The sequence below is a fragment of the Pan troglodytes genome, chromosome 13, assembly GCF_028858775.2.
Source record: "Pan troglodytes isolate AG18354 chromosome 13, NHGRI_mPanTro3-v2.0_pri, whole genome shotgun sequence".
In the NCBI taxonomy this organism is placed as follows: domain Eukaryota; kingdom Metazoa; phylum Chordata; class Mammalia; order Primates; family Hominidae; genus Pan; species Pan troglodytes.
Window position 1 is genome coordinate 45,829,291 of NC_072411.2, and position 13,210 is coordinate 45,842,500.

At 40.1% G+C, this 13,210-nt stretch overlaps 1 long non-coding RNA gene across 3 annotated transcripts in view; it reads right to left on the reverse strand.

Annotated features, from left to right (window-relative positions):
• Window positions 1-13,210, reverse strand: part of LOC104005193 (uncharacterized) — a 269,037-nt gene that overhangs the window by 148,816 nt on the left and 107,011 nt on the right. The window lies entirely within an intron of this gene.

The following is a 13,210-nucleotide window of genomic DNA, read 5'->3' on the forward strand; positions in this document are numbered from 1 at the left end:
TGTCTCAATTTCTTCATGTTCAAAACACATATGGCAGTTTTTGCCCTACCTAAAAGGGTTGTTGTGAAAATAAAATACAATACTATATATTAAAAACTCTTTGAAAAAAAGTATGACTGATGCTTCCCAATCAGTATTATTTTTACAATTTTTCTGTCAATGGCCTTCAGTAAACACAAAAGCTTTTGCATTTACAAGCCAACTGACCCTTTAACTTACACTGTTCTTTTAAAAATCTTCATGCTTGCCTTTAAAATGAAATGGTTGTTCCTGTATGTTTTTTCAACACTGTCAAAAATCCTCAGGTGAAAGATATATCATGTCTTTCATATGGGAGATTTTTATTTGACAGAATAACTCAAGTTTCTGGACATAAGAAAGTGTTTATTAGAACCTAATTATGTATAGCATTGCCAGATTATGTTCGGCTAAGAGAACTGCAGTTACATCTACTTTCAGCCTCTCAGTCTCTCTCTACTTCCGAGTCTACTCTCTTCCATGGCTCTTTTATCTTTTTCTATCTCGGTGCCTCCTTCTCTGTTTCTCTGTCTCTCTTTATTCCCACTCCCTACCCTGACATTCAGTACAGGAATTTTAACATAGGTTTCGTGGGTCCCTGGATCCCTGGACTTCAACAGATGCAGGAAATCTCAGAACCTTCATGCTAGAGTTTTGGCACATTTTTCTGGAGTCCAAGTCTGGAGTTTTCATCATATTCTCAAAGAGGTCTGTAACTAGGAATTACTGTTCTAGATCCATTTCCCAGCCTATCAATACTGCTATCTTTTGTCTAAACTGAACTGTAGATGGGTCACTGTCAATCAAATCCCAAGTTCTAACAGGCCATGAGGAGTCTCCACGGCTTTCTGTCCAACTGCCTGACAGTACAAGCAAGTCCAGGGAGCTAACTATAGATCCAGCAAAATCAATTAGTACATATCAAAAAAAAAATTCAATCCTTAGAGCAACTCCCATTTATAATTGATAAAAATAATAAATAGGGGGCACCCATGAAATTAAGATACTTTGCCTATTATTCAACAGAGGATATTTAGAGTTTTAAGAATAAATCCAACAGTAACACAAGTGGTCCATTTTCACAATGCCCAAGTGAAAACTGTGCCAGACACATGTCCTGTGCCTGCGTGGTACTTCTACACCATTAGCTGCCACAAATCAAAGAGAATGTCATTGCTTTTAATAGGATTACATAGAACCCAGTAACAAGCAGGAAGACTAGCATTAGACCGAGTAACTGGCCAGTAATTTGGATGTTTAACCAACTGATTGGCTGCCAAATTGACAGGTCATCCACACTGAACTAGCCACTATTCCATGAATTTTCATGACTAAGATCACAATGGTTCATTTGCATGTGTGAAATTCCTCTGTGAAGCTGGCTTTTGAACTGGCTAGCTCAGCCAAAGACGTGTTTCACAGCACCATGCATTAGTGCCCCAGAAATACCATCGCATGAGGGGAGCATAGATCTTCCCAGCCCCTTGTATGTAAACACAATCTATAACTAGGAGGGCCAATCAACACAGATGGTAACAACCAGAAGGTAAAGAATACAGAGGAAAATTGGAACATTAGAAAACTAAGATTAGCAACAAAAATGAGCATTTGGATGAGAAAAGTTTAAAGTCTTCGGGTCTCCAGAAAAGTTTCAAATTTGCATGCGAGTGCTGCTAAGGGTAACTTCTTACACAGCAAGTATCCGGCGCATATCTGGGCATCCTTGTCATTATCAACAAACAGTTGTTAGCCACCACTTATGCACAATACAGTGGGACAGACATGAGGACAACAAGCACAGACCCCATGAAACAAAGCCTTTTCCTTAAGGGATTTATTATGTAGTCATAGAAGAAGAGAGGTGAGGCAAAAACAAAAATCATAATATCCCACACTTACTACCAACTTACCACATGGTAGTTATCTTGCAACAAACAATTCTGCGATGTAGGCAGTAAGGTAATGAATATTTCAAAGATGAGAAAATGTAAGCTTAGAAAAGTTACATCATTGCCAAAGGGAATAGAGCTAGGAAGTGACTTTCAGCCAGGTAGTCTACCTTTTGACAAATATTCTTAGCTCCTCTGTACCAAAAAGATAAGCAGTGTTAGAGTATTACCCCAAATATATTTACTTTAACATTATTATAATAGAAAAATAATATAAATATATAGTAATATAAAATCAAATAATTACACAAAGGAACATTTATATGATGAAATATTATGGAGACATTTAAAATCAGTTGTGTTTAAATACTATTGACAGGAGAAATTTGCTCATAGAAAGGAGCAGGTTACAAAATCATAGGTACAATGTGCTATTATTTATATGCTGTAATATGTACGTACACACACAACAAAATATTAGCAGTGGTGATCCTCTGGTTGTGAGATCGTCAGTAATTAATTTTCTCCCATTGCTCCTGGCACATCTTCAAGTTTTTACTTTTGGCATTTGTTACTTTTATAATTAGAAAAAGCCCAAGTATAATTTAAAAATATATAAGTGGTAATTTAAGGCTATATATGGTAATTGATACAGACAAAAAGTTCTGAAGAATTTCAAATAAGATCATGTTAAACAAGGGCCTGGATAAACCAGGAGAGGCTCCATGACAGCAAGAGAGTCTTGACTCAAGGAAACAAGGAAGTCATCGAGGCAGAGGTGTGACACAAGCAAAGGCCCAGAGGTGAAATTGACAAGATATATTTATAAGACCAGTTTGAGTGTTCCACCAGAGAAGTCAGAGGGACAACTGGCTTTGCATCTTTTATGGATCACCTTTTAAAAGGGGGCACTGAAGAAAACAAGGTTGGCCAGGTGCAGTGGCTCACACCTCTAATCCCGGCACTTTGGGAGGCCGAGGCTGACGGATCACCTGAGGCCAGGAGTTCAAGACCAGCTTGGCCAACATGGTGAAACCCTGTCTCTATTAAAAACACAAAGTTAGCCGGGCATGGTGGCAGGCGCCTGTAATCCCAGCTACTCAGGAGGCTGAGACAGGAGAATCACTTGAACCTGGGAGGCAGAGGTTGCAGTGAGCCAAGATGATGCCATTGCACTCCAGCCTGGGCAACAAGAGCGAAAATCCACCTCAAAAAAAAAAAAAAAAGGAAAATAAGGGTGCCCTTAATGTGACAAAATTTCTGGAACACAAAAGCATAGAGCACCAGACGTGTCATTTGGTGTAGAAGCTCAGTTCATGAGCCAGCTTCACAGTGGAATTTCACACATGAGAAGATAGGTAAGGGCCAAATTTTGGAAGCCCTAAAATGCCAAGCAATAGAGTTGGACTTTATCCTGTAGGCAGTGGGGGACCTTTGAAGTTTTAAGCAGGGGGGTAATGACAGCAAAAATGTTTTTGTAAAATTAATCTGGCAATACCAGGTAGGTGGATTGAAAGGCAAACAGCTACATGTATCTTTTCATAGACTTCTCCATGTTGGAAAAAATATTTTTTTTCTATGGACATCCTATCTTTCTCAATTAGGATTATAAATCCTTGAGAAGAAAAACCATGTCTTATATTTCCTTGTATCTCTAACATTTCTGAGCAATGGAGAAAGTATCAAACCATTGTTGAAGATGCCAGCTTTGGATTCAGAGCTTTCTGTGTGACTCCTAGCTCCTTAAAGCAGCAGCCTGACCTCTCCAAACCTCAGTGTGCTCACCTGTAAAATGACAACAGTAACATTCACTTCATAAGATTGTGGTAAGGATTAAGTGAGATGATGAGATTTTATATGTGGAGCCTGGGGGGAAATGTGCACTAATTGGTAACTATAGTTTTAGCAATCACTGTCATGCCAAAGAAAGTTATTAAGACAAGTTAACTGGCGATGATGTTGATGTTTGCATTTGACTCTTTTAGACACTAAGTGGACAAGCATGAACCAAATATAACTTAGAAGCCAGTTATTCTACAGGCAAAGTTGGGCACTGATAAAATTCAAGTCCACTGAACCTAGTACATACAGAACCCAGCAGGACAGGTGTTTGGAAGCCAAAATAAATCTTGAGCAAGTAAAAAGAGCTAGCTGGCTGGTACAGCCCAGTTGTAATATTAAGTAGCATCTGTGCAAGGACTGGGCCACATCCCCAGTCATGAGAACAAATGTCTGGCAGCAGCTCTTCCAAAGAAACCTTTCCATTAAATTTCTGTTAACCAATATTATCACAATGTAACCTTACTTCACAATGTGCCCTACATGTAGTTTGAACAGGTAGACATCTCTGTGGCATGGATTAAAATGCCCGAGCTCTTGGAGAAATAACAGATTCTTGTTCTTGGATAGGAAATGTACAAGGTGCCTCTGGAGCAGCTCATTGTGCCAAAAGACAAGGGAGGCACCAAAGAGTAATAGAACCGGGTCAAAAGGTGCCAAAACCAACCTGAAGAGACTTCCACTGGCATAAGATGCCATAAACTGAGCAGCCCAATGTGTAATAACTACAGTAGATTGAAAGATATCAAAAATGTTTCCTAAATCCAGGTAACAATACTAACAAAAGAAAGGAAATACAAATTCACTGCTCACCAAAAAAGAGTGCTAAGAAAACAAAGAAGTAAAAAAGGCTGAGTGCTGTGGCTCACACCTGTAATCCCAGCACTTTGGGAGGCCGAGGCGGGCGGATCACCTGAGGTCGGGAGATCCAGACCAGCCTGATCAACATGGAGAAACCCCGTCTCTACTAAAAATACAAAATTAGCCAGGCGTGGTGGTACATGCCTGTAATCCCAGCTACTCAGGAGGCTGAGGCAGGAGAATCGCTTGAACCTGGGAGGCGGAGGTGGTGGTGAGCCGAGGTCATGCCATTGCACCCCAGCCTGGGCAACAAGAGCAAAACTCCATCTCAAAAACAACAACAACAACAACAACAAAAACCGAAAACAAAGACTGAAAATTGATATAGAAAGAAAACAAACAAACAAACAAAAAAATACGTAAGTATCCATTAAAAAAAAAAAAAAAAGAAAACAAACCAAGCATTTATTCTGACTCTCTTACATGAATAGTATTTCAGGATAACCAAATAGTTGATTAGGAGAAATTTTTTATAGAATTTCAGCTAAGAAATGCAAAAGGAAAATTGTACACATACTGAAAAGTAGATAGGATAATGTAACAAAGCTCTAGATATTCGTTGCCCAGCTTTAACAAGTACTAACATTTTTCTAATCTTATCTCATCTGTCTACCACTTTTTTTTGTTTGAATGTTTTAAAGCAAATTTGAGCCATTATCTCATTTCACCTGTAAGTTTGTTGAAAAGGTACCTGAAAAGGTACTCTGTTATATAGTCAGAAATTATACTGCAGGTAAAATAAAACTAGATCGGATAGAAGTGACTTTTCATGAGTTATCTCACCTAACCATCTGTATTAGTCCATTCTCACACAACAATAAAGACATACCTGAGACTGGGTTATTTATAAAGAAAAGAGGTTTAATTGACTCACAGTTCCACAGGCTGTACAGGAAGCATGGCTGGAAGGTCACAGGAAACTTACAATCATGGTGGAAGATGAAGGGGAGGCAATTACATCTTACCATGGCAGACCAGGAGAGAGAGTGAGCTAAGGGGGAAGCACTACACACTTTTAAACCATGAGATCTCATGAGAACTCACTCACTATCATGAGAACAGCACAGGGAAACCTGCCCCCATGATCCCATCACCTCCACCAGGCCCCTCCCCCTCCAACATTGAAGATTACAAATCGACATGAGATGTGGGTGGGGACAGAGCCAAACCATGTCACCATCCAATCAACTTACAGAGCCTTGAAGAAATTTAAAAGACAAATTCATTTTCATGAGCAAGATGGGGGAAGGGTACAACAACTGACCACTGCTCTCAAAATGGACACAGAGCCCAAGAAGCAATTGAGACCAATAAAAATTGTTATTACGGCCTGCAGTTACCGGGCTGTAGTGCATTTCAACTTGACAATAAAAAGAAGCTTTATTTACCTTTCTAAGTAAATCTTGGGCCTGGGACTATTCCTGCCATCCCCACCACAAGGTGATTCTCAAGTATATCTATGAAGGAATCAAAACAAAAGGTCACAAAGGAGACCTATTTGATCTCAGAAATTTTCCTTTATATGATCTAATCTCTTCTTTCCCCTTAGATGAGTTATTTAAAACTTCTACAAATAAATCCACTCTCCCAGGTGAGCACAAAGTGACTAGTATAACTGCCCTCTATATCCAAGAAATTGATTTTTTGTTAGCGTTTAAATTCTTCAGAATCCAGAGGAAGGCTGCAAAGAAGCTTGTGGCATTACAGTTGCTGCTATCACTGTTATCCTGGCCAATATAAGTATGTTTTAAAGCCCACAGGTTGACATTCCGATGAATTCAACAAAATGATTTCACAGCAACAAATTAGAGAAAACATGCATCTATACATGTTAATGTAAAATTTTATTTTTCCAAGGACTCAAGCTCAGGACTTTTATGTCTCGATTTTTTTTTAATTTCCTCTCATATTTTCAATATCATGGCTAAAACTTTTTTATAAATCCTTTTTCACACACTCTTATTTAATTCTAAATGATATTCTCCATTTGCCTTCATTACAGAAATCTCTAGTCCCCAATCAGCCCTGAAAGAGAAAAACTATCTACATAATTCCAGAAAAAGAAGTTTCACTCTTTTATTTGTACCCTGTTAGTATCCTACCTGGTATGAATACTAGAATTATAACACAGAAAAACAAAAGGGCAGCAATATATCTTCTTTGAGACACATAGAAGGATCATTTCCCCAAAAATATTTTTTCTATTTTTATACCGTAATTCTTGAAATTCACAGTCACTTGTGGGGGGTAAGTGAATGCTATGGTTTGAGCGTCTTCTCTCAAAACACATGTTGAAACTTTGTCCCCAATGTGGCAATGCTAAGAGGGAGGGCCTTTAAGAGGTGATTGAATCACAAGGGCTCTGCCCTCATAAATGGATCAATCTATTTATGTATTAATGGATACATAGATCAGTGGGTTATCATGGGAGGGGTAGTGGTGGTTTTATCAGGAGAGGAAGAAAGGCTTGAGTTAGCATGTTAGCACTCTCAGCCCCTCACCATGTGATACCCTGCCACTCTTCAGAGAGTCCTCACCAGCAAGCAGGCTCTTACCAGATATGGACTTCTCAGCCTCCATACATTGCTTTCCTTTATCAATTACCCAGTTTCAAGTATTCTGTTATTAGCAGAAGAAAATGGACTAAGACAGTGAAAAATACATTTTAAAAGGAAAATGTATTACTTATATGAACAGTTTATCAGCCATTTTACATTCATGAACACAGTAGCCCAGATGGGCCTTTCCGTCCAGCGGGCAACAAGGCAGATTCATCTCTCGTGGGCTGTTGGTGTGGTGGGAGCTCCTAGGAGTGGCACCCGGGGTGAGTCCTAGAGGGTGAAGGCTCTGGCACACCAGAACAACATGGAAAAACTCAGGTGAGAGGCAGGGCCCCGTGTAGGGGATGGATGTCTAAATGCACATCACCCATTTGACAAATTCATGCCAAAGACACTGCTCTAGCTGCTTTGAGAAACATAAAAATGAAATGAATCCTGAGGCTGGGTGTGGTGGCTCACACCTGTAATTCCAGCACTTTGGGAGGACAAGGCAGGCAGATCACCTGAGGTCAGGAGCTCGAGACCAGCCTGGCCAACATGGTGAAACCCAGTCTCTACAAAAAATACAAAACTTAGCCAGGTGTGGTGGCATGTGCCTGTAATCCCAGCTACTCAAGAGGCTGAGGCAGAAGAATCGCTTGAACCCAGGAGGTGGAGGTTACAGTGAGCCAGGATCTTGCCACTGCACTCCAGCCTGGGTGACAGACCAAGACTCTGTCTCAAAGAAAAGAAAAAAGAAAAGAAAAGAAAGAAATGAATCTTGAGATAATAAATCTTGAGTACTTTACACAGCACAGGTTAGCTCAAATTCAAAATTTTAGGAGTACAGTTCTTAATATTACTTATTTTTGCTTCTTTCTTTACTTTCACGTGGTATCTTCTGTCAAACTCTTAAGACATACATATATGTTTTGTTGAGAAGTGGTTAGTACATATATGTACATACTTTGTGTGTATATGTGTGTGCATATATGTCTTTTTTACCCATAAAATTCCAGTTTGTGATAGGAATGCTGGACACTAAGTCATGTGACTATCAGTTTCTTAGACTTGAAACTCAGCTCAGTTTAAGTCATCTTTCATGAAAGATATAGATCATTGACCAAAAGTGTGGGTGAAAGGGAGGCAGCTTTAAATCCAAAGCAAAGCCTGAAATGAACATTCTAGAAGTTAAAGAGGCACTTTGGGGTCAGAGTGCAATAGGCAAAGTAGTATAATAGAAACCCACCAGCTTTAGGGTCAAATAAACTTAGCTTTGACTCCTGCCTCTGTTGCGTCTACTAGCTGTGTGGCCTGGTATAAGTTACCTCAAAGTCTCAGCCTTCTCACCTATAAAACGGGGATAATAATACCCACCTAATGCCGTTGTTGTGAGTAGTGAATGCAATAATGTACAGAGAGTCCCAAACATATAAAATGTCCTGAACAAACGACATTTGTTGCTTTTGCTACTCTTATGTCAGAAAACAAAACAAAACAATCACACAAACAAAGACCCTGGAGGAACAGTGGAGATATTTGAGTTAGTGCACAGATGTTTTCCCTCCTATTTCCACATTCCACACCACTTCAGTCTGACCCAAAAACACAGACGCCAGCCAAAAGGGAGCCCACCCAAGAATCACACAGATAGATGCCAAATTGAATTAGTTAACCCTTGATTTAAATATAAGGACATTATATTTTATGAATCAGTTCCTAAAGTCCCCCTCAGGCCACAGGTATATAATAGCCCTTAACTTTTTTTCAATGCTAAAGTACAGTAATTATAAATAAAAATATAATAAACACACATCAACCCACCCCCCCACCCAACTGCAGAATGATAGCACTTCATCAAACATGCTTCAGACTTTTTAAATAACAGAAACGAAACTTTGCAGATAAAATTGAAGTGTCTTTTGTTCCCTGCCTGAAGTTCATTCCCTTCCCACCTCAGAAGTAACCACTGTAATGAATATGGCATGGATTCTTCTGGAAAAAAAAATCAATGTTTTTGACTTTTACCACATAAGTTACATGTATAAACAATATATGTATTATGTAGTTTTGCATTTTTATACAAGGATACTCTGTGTATCATTTCAAAACTTACTTTTTTACTTTCATGTTGTTTTTAACATTGGGGCAATCTGGTATATAGATGTAGTTCACTGGTTTTAAATGCTATGTAGTAATTAATTTTTTTTAACCAAGGTAATACTACTTTAAAAAGGAAAAATTTAAGCCAACACTTTTCTCCAGGCTCCATGCGACATACATTTACCATTCCAGAATTGCTTCTGTCTCCTGCCTTCTTTAGGCATCTTTCCTTTTACCTATGAGTTTCTTCCTGGCATTAATGATTATCATTCATTCATTCATTCATTCACCCTATATTTACTGTGAGCCTTGCTTAGGTAAGGTACCGTTTTAGGTTATGGGGATACAGAATTGATTGAATCCGACCAGGTCCCTGCCTTCAAGTAGTTTATATTCTACTGGAAGCAGCAAACAACACATAATTAATCAAATAAACTATATAGTCTCAGCTTATGATAACTTCTCTCAGAGAATGAAGACAATTATACTATGAGGATAAGGAGTGGTGGTGAGACATCCACTTTAGGTAGGGCAGGGTCCACTTCAGAAGGCCTTTCTGAGAGGTGCTTACATTTCACCGGAAATTGTAGGAACAAATACGAAAGGAGGCAGCACATGATGAGACCAGAAATCAACATTCCAGGGAAAGGCAACCAAAGAGCATAGACAAGCTCGCTCATGCAGTTATCACACAGAAGAGAGAGCAGCACAGTGGGAAAATAGTGAGGCAGGGAGTGAGTATTACATGATGACATCAGACAGAGCAGAGGGAGCCCTGTGGGGAATTACAAGGTGTTCAGGTTTCATTCTAAGTGATACTGGCAGCCTAAAATCATTGTAGTCAGGGGAGCTACATGATCTAACTGATTATCGTAGCTTCTGGGTAGAGAAGGATTACAACAGTTGTAGAATGGAAGCAGGGAGACCAAGCAACAGACAATGATGTGGACAAGATGAAAGCAGTGGAGATGGAAATACCTTTTGGAAAAATGATCAAGAAGACACATGGATGAATCGATCTTAGAGAGTGAAGGGGAGGGGAAGGAATCGGGGAGCTTTCCCCAGCTTTCCATCTAAGATGCTGGATATCAGTGCCATTTATTGAAATGGTAAAGTGTGGAGAGCAAAGATAGTTTGGTCAAGGGATAAATCAAGACTTCTTTCTTAAACACATTAAGTTTGCAATGACTAGATGTCTACCACATATCCAAAAGGATGCCTTGAGTAGACAATAAGTATTTTGGGCCTCATGGGAGAAGTTATAGCCAGAGACATAAATATAAACATGTAGGTATTATTTACAGCCATGAGCTAGATAAGGTCAGCTAGGGAGAGAAGGTAGATGGAGATAAGATGGTCTAGGACTGGTCTCAGGTCACTCCAACATTTAGAGGAGGAATATGGGAGAAATTGCCACCAAAAAATGACTGGGAAAGAGTAATTAAAAAGGTAGGGGGAAACTATGGAGAAATCCAGGGTAATGTGGTGTCAAGGCAACTAAGGAAAGGTGTGCCTCATGGCAAGACTTTTAATGGAGTGGAGAAGATGGATCCAGCATGGAGACCATGAAGAGTGAAAAAGAGGTGATAACATTGACAGACAGAGTTTAACAAATTTTTAGGGAAATTTTGCTTTGAAGCACAGGAAAGGACTGTGGGGTCAGTAGAGGTTTGTTGTTTTGGTGTGTTCTGTTTTGTTTTGTTTTAATGTGAAAGATACTTGTTCTGGCATTCTTATATGCTAGTGGGATCCAGATCAGAGAAGAAAACTGATGATTTAAGGGAACAAAGTCCTCAAGAAGGCAGCACAAGAGAAGAAATGGGTACAAAAAAACGCATTTCTTTCTGGTAAATGGAACGAAGATAGATGGGTACACGTACAGTTGGGCATGTTAGGAGGTGGGAACATAAAAATGTACATCTCTGATTAGTTTCTTTTTTTCTATGGCTGGGTGACTAGCTAAGAATAGTGGGGGAAGCAGCTGGGCACAATGGCTCACGCCTGTAATCCCAGCACTTTGGGAGGCCGAGGAGGGCAGATCACGAGGTCAGGAGATTGAGACCATCCTGGCTAAAACAGTGAAACCCTGTCTCTACTGAAAATACAAAAAATTAGCTGGGCGTGGTAGCAGGCATCTGTAGTCCCAGCTACTCAGGAGGCTGAGGCAGGAGAGTGGTGGGAACCCGGGAGGCGGAGCTTACAGTGAGCCGAGATCGCGTCACTGCACTCCAGCCTGTGGGACAGAGCGAGACTCCGTCTCAAAAAAAAAGAACAGTGGGGGAAGCATGTGGAATGTTCTAGGTTAAGAAGAAATAAAGAAAAAATGTTTTTAAGAAGGTAAAAAGAGAAGTCTCTAAGAAAATTTAGCAATGTTGAGTGTAAGTTTTATGAAGGCAAGGAACTTTGTTTCCTTTGTCCACTGTTCTATCTAGCTCTGAGCAGAGTGGGCATTCCATGAAAAATGTATTGGATGAACAAATTAATAAATGAATGGGGAGAAGAGATGATGGACGTTTGAGTTATATCAGGGTTAATTTTGCCATAGTATTATGGTGGAGAAAGACAAGAGCAATTTTGTTGAGATAAGATGAGTACAATGATAGATCTTTACATGTAATGGATTTTGCAGGGGCCAAGGGAAAACTTCTTCTTTGCCCACTGAAGGTTCGCTTCAAATCTACTGACAAAAGACAGATTCCTAGAAGAAAGGCATACAAATTTATTAGTGCACATGAGGGAATATCAGAGTGATGACTCCATCCACTACGTAGTGGGATACCAACGGTTATATACATCTTCACAGGGGAAAGGGAGATAGGGAAGTGTGGATGATTTCAGGGGGGTAGTAAATGATTTTTAGAGGGGATTCAATTGGCTTGAAGGATGTACAATGGCCTGGGACAACATCTGTTGGGACCACAGAGCAGGCAACGGTTTGTGACATTAGCCGGTCCAGGTGCATTGATAGGCTTCAGTCTTTCTTCCTGTGATATGAATTTAGTTAATGAAAACTCAGGGAAGAAACAAAAGGCAATGGTTCTCTTCTTTGGCAGGTTGGTACTTTAGGCAGATAATGGAACTCCGGAGAACAACTTCATCCTGTGCTTCGGGAGAAACAGAGGTTGAAAGACAGGAGCAGGGAAGCTCAGAGAGACCTTGAGACTCCTTCTTCAGCTCAGCATGTCAAAGTGCCACATTTTGGGGTACTGACATTATTGAACTGGGTGAAGATCAAGGAAAAGGATGATTTATTTAGCCAGTGAATTTGTGTTTCTCACCAAAAAAAGCTTCCATAAATGTAATACATTAAATGGGCTAAAATACAAGAGGTGGCAGGCAACAGGATGATTACATTAAGACTTTGGAGGTGACGCAGGTGTGAGTGATGAACAGGTCTTGGATTAATCATGGATGAAGCCAAGTGAGAAAATATTTATTAGGAACAAGAGAGTCTAGGAACCATGAGGCCAAGGTATAGAATGGGTCATCCATGTGGTTGGTTGAAGTCTCAGCAAATTGTTATAGAAATGGGAGAGGAGAAGAAAGATAATGGAGCAGGGGTGGTAGCAGATGGCATGACCCTCAAAACGTGACCTTCAGCAGGGAAAGCAACAGTCTAAAAGTGGCAATAGACAGCAAGGAAGCATATCTTCTAGCTCCTGCTCCTGAGCTAGGTGAAGCTGGGGAAAAAAAACCACCTTCACTTAAGAGATGAGCAGGGAAAGTATCCTCAAGGAAGATGTGTTTCAGTTGAGGAATGGAGACAAAGAACACATTCAGAGGAGAGACAGCCACTGCAGGAGGCATCACTATCCCCAGTTAGGAGCTCCAGACACTCCCAGAACCAGTCTAGGGAGGAATTCAGCTACCTCTGGGAGGAGCAGGCTGAATAGAAATGAGAATCTGGGGCCAATGATGGATTGAGGTAACTTGGACCTTGCTGAAATCAGGGATGGAGTC